Below are 4,587 nucleotides of genomic sequence, written 5' to 3'. Positions count from 1 at the left end.
ATGTGGACAACCTGATCAGAGTTGACAGTTGAGCTCTGGGTGTCCTATGATCATTTTGGTCAAGGGGATGAATTATATGAAAACTATATCCGCATGGGTTCTAAGGATGTTGTTCTACACATTCGACCTATCCGGACGTCGGGTACCATTGCTAGATGGTCACTTCGATTGGTATAGAATTTGTTTCTATGCTACCGGCTTAGGTTCGGACCTATGAGGTCACACACATTAGAGTTCATGATCTGATCGGATGGTTGATCAACGATTAAGAATCATTATAGGGTTAGATATCAATACGATTGACATTTAACCCAGTGCAAGGTTGCAGGAGGATCGATTAGCAATTTGATTGCTAATTGGCTTAATTTGATTAAGCCAATGGGCTGAGATTAAGTCTAATTAAATATGATTTAATTAGATTTGGTTTGGGCTTGATTGGATCAAGTCCAATTGGTTTATGGATAAGCCAAGTGCAAGGAAGGACTAGTCCTAGTTCAACTAGGACTTGGGTCAATCTAATTTCTAATTTGATTAGAAAATTAAATCAGATTTAAATCTAATTTAATCTGATTAAATTAGGTTCTTAATTAGGTTAAGACCTATTTTAATTGGGTGATCTAATTTGATTTGATTTGGTTTGGGAAAACCAAATTAAAACAAGTTATGAGACAGAATCCTAGTAGGACTAGGATTCCACCTTGCGCCACATAGCCTTCTCCACGCCCTCTCTCTTATTCAACGCCAATCTCCACTTATTTTGTACGACAAAAGCCCTCTCTCCAGATCTCTCCCACGTTCACAAAAGGTCTCCTCTCTTCTTTCTTACATGGAAGGTGATTTGGATCAAATCTAAAAGGAATAAGTTTGGATTTCGAATTCTATGAGATAGAGTTTTAGAAATCCAAAACTCTTTCAATTTTGCACCGAATTTATCCAAATTTTTTTTGGAATTTTCGTGGCTTTTAGGGTTTATATTGTACACCCTTTTTTGGTGATTCATGTATGAAAATATGGAGGAGGTGCTCAAGAGTTGGGCGTCCCTTTACTTGCCATGTTTGGATAAGCCTTGACTAAGTGTTTGACCTAGACAAGGACTCTATCATATCTCTCTATATAAGATGAGTTTCTTTGTGAAATTTTAAGAAGAGATAGATATTTGAGAGGCCTTTCTGTCATCCAAAAATCATAGAAAAATACCTTTGGTTCGTGGAGATATAAAAGACGCAAGTTTGGATGTCTAGAGAGAAAAACGTGAAGAAGAAGAGGGTCTTCTTCTTGGGTTTTTGTTTTCATATCTTTCCTCCTCCATCTTGAGTTTCCTGAGAGTGTCTCAGATCTGAAACTCCTCCTTCTACTTTCTATCTTTGGAAGAGTCCAAATTAAGAAGAAGGAGGCACCTGATCAACCATCAAAGAAGGATCAGCGCAGTACTAGCATACTGTGCTGATTTCCTGAAGCAGGACTTCTGATCGAGATTCGTGGGCTCGTGTGGACGACTCCTAGAGGCCGGACGTGTGTGCGGCTTGCAACATCATCCTTAAGCCCGGATCAGTGAGGTTAGAGCGTCTAACTTGCAAGGTAATAGATCTGATCTATTATTTAATACATACATTAGATGTAGCTAGTATAGAAACATGTTGATATGATCAACATGTAGTTCATACTATATTCATATATATTTTAATTTTTGATTTAATGCTATGTAATAATCATGTAATAGATCTTAGATCTAGGGATTTCTGATCTTAGAAAATAAATTTTGATTTATTTTAGTCTTCCGCTGTATGATCTTGAAAAAGTTTCAAGATATAACCCTGAAACCCTAGATCTGGTTCCTACAATTGGTATCAGAGCAAGGTTCTTTATTACATGATTATTTATACATGCTTAGATTATTTTTTAGATTAGATCTAATTTATAATCTGATTATTAAATCTGAAATTAAAATTTTAGATCAATCACAAACTGCAAGGTTGTCCTGCTGTAAGGTTTACCCCTTACAGTGCAAAGGTTGTCCTAGTTTGTGTAGATCTATCTTTAATCATAAATTTGTTAGATATGATCTAGATTAAATTTATGATTTATTAGATTTAAAAGATGTTTAAATCTGAAATAAAATCTCTTTGTTAATAATTTTTATGCAAAGAAATTATTTAAAGTTGAAATTGTTTCAATTACATGAACCTGTTTAGATTAGATCTAAAGTAGTTTCATATTTATTTCACTTGCATCTTGATTATGAATCAAACATGCAATATGATTGGTAGAATCATATTGTAAAATTATTTTACAAATATGAAAATTATTTTTTGAAAAGCTGAACCCAACCCTCAGCCCAAAACTTAATTAAGAATTAAGAAGTTGTTTGATTAGGTTCTAGGATTGTGAATTGAAGAACCTAAGACACAAATCATAACACATTGGGTTAATGGGTTAGTGGAAATTAGGTCCATTAATTGGGTTAGACCTATGGTTAGATTAAAGATGGACTTAATTAGAGAATTGACTAAATCTAATCAATTGTTGTCTTAGATTAGGTCAAGGATTCTCTAGTCAATTACAATAGTTGTAGTTGGTCAAGTTCATGTCTTTAACGAGAACCAAATGGACTTGATTCTTGGCTAAGCGGTTTAGCACGAACTGTTAGGTTGATCTAATCGAAACTAATTAAACCAGTTGGTGTCTAAGGTAAACCAGACCGGTGGTTTTTAATTGGGAGCCCGCTTACCTGGCCATTTCTGATGGTGTCTAAGGCAAGCTTTGGCAGACCCTCCCACTGATCGAACTTACCTGGCCTCTTGGTGAAATTATGTTTTGATCGGATCACTTGACTATTCGAGCTGACCCATGTCAGCTAGGTAAATCAGTGTGACTGATTTAGGTGCTCCTAGACCAGCCCTGGTCTCCCTTAAGCTGACTTGATGAAGCCAGTGGGAGGATCATGATAAGCTGGTTCATCTGACTTCATCCTCTATATTATTTAAATCCTCTAAAATTATTAGGTCTTAAAATGATAAAGTTATGGAGATAACTGAGTCATAGCCTCCCATTAAGGTGTTTGATAATGAGTCCATTAACTCAATAATCATTGCAGACCCAAAGGCCTGGTGCTTGTTGACTAATGGAATTATCACTCATCATATGATGACTTGGAAGTGTCTCTCTAATGGTGGTTAGGTGAGCCAACCAAAGTTGGGCTTAATCATTCGTTGGTTAGATACACCAAGTATGATCATGTTAATGGTTGGACCTAACCGGATCCTTACAGTGGAGGCCAAAGCCTACTGATTAGGTTTCTGGGGTAAAATTAAAATTACTAGAAATTGTTTAGAGAAACAATTGGTTATGAACCTACCCTTAGATGTACATGGGTTGGCCAACCAAAGTTGGGCTTGTGTGCAGTCTAAGTGGATTCTAGTACCCGCTAAGGAATTAGGGTAATTCCTCGAATTGAAGGTAGAGGCTACCAATTCGAATAAAATAGTGGGAGAAACTTTTTGATTAAAGTCCAAATCTTTAGGTTTAATGAATCAATTACTAATTAGGTTATGGTTCTCCTTTATGCAAATATGGCCACTTCCCTATCGCTCCGATCATTGTTGGACAATGATAAGTTGGTGGGACCCAACTTCGGTAGCTGGTACCGAAAGTTGAAGATAGTCCTAGAGCATGAACGGATCCTATATGTGATATTAGATCCTGCACCTGAGGAGCCAGCTGTCAATGCATGTGGAACAGTCAGAGACACTTACCAGAAGTGGCTTAGTGACCGGACCACGGTGCGCTGTATCATGCTGGCTGCTATCATGAGTGACGAGTTCAGTCGCAGATTCGAGATGGCTCAGCCAAAGGACATGCTTCAAGTGTTGGAGGATACCTTTGGCACACCCGATGATGTAGAGAGGCACAAGACTAGTTGTGCCATCTTCAACGCCAAAATATGGGATGGAGTCTCTATCACTGATCATGTATTGTACATGATCGAGCTGATGGAACGATTGAGCAAGCTCGGCTTTCCCTTGCATGAGCAGCTTGGGAAAGATGCAATACTGAACTCGCTGCCCAAGTCTTGTCTCCCATTCCTCACTCATTATAGAATGACAAAGCCTGAAGTAAACTACCATGGGCTAATGGGGTTGCTTCAAAACTTTGAGAAGGATCACCAACTCCTCAAGGAGTCGGTGAACTCAGTGAACTCAGTGGGAGGTTCATCTTCTGGTTCTCGACCCTTTGAGAAAGGAAAGAAGAATAAGAAGAAGAAAGTCAAGAAGGTGCAAGTTCAGGCTGGGACATCTGTGCAGAGCCAGACCAAAAAGATCAAGCCTGATAAGAGTCTATTCTACTGGCAAGCACCCTAGATTAGATAGTGTGTCAAATATCTACTTATGGCATTGGAGGCTAGGTCATATAAATAAGAACAGAATAAACAGGTTGACTCAAGAGGGAATCCTCAAAGTCAGTGATTGTGAATCACTTCCAACCTGTGAGTCCTGTCTTCTTGGTAAAATGACCAAGTCACCTTTTACTGGAAAAGGTGAGAGAGCTACTGAGCTCTTGGGCCTAGTACATACTGATGTATGCGGACCC

This window comes from Elaeis guineensis, chromosome 5 (assembly GCF_000442705.2).
Source record: "Elaeis guineensis isolate ETL-2024a chromosome 5, EG11, whole genome shotgun sequence".
In the NCBI taxonomy this organism is placed as follows: Eukaryota; Viridiplantae; Streptophyta; class Magnoliopsida; order Arecales; family Arecaceae; genus Elaeis; species Elaeis guineensis.
The sequence above is the reverse complement of the archived record's forward strand: the minus strand, read 5'-3'. Positions refer to the sequence as shown.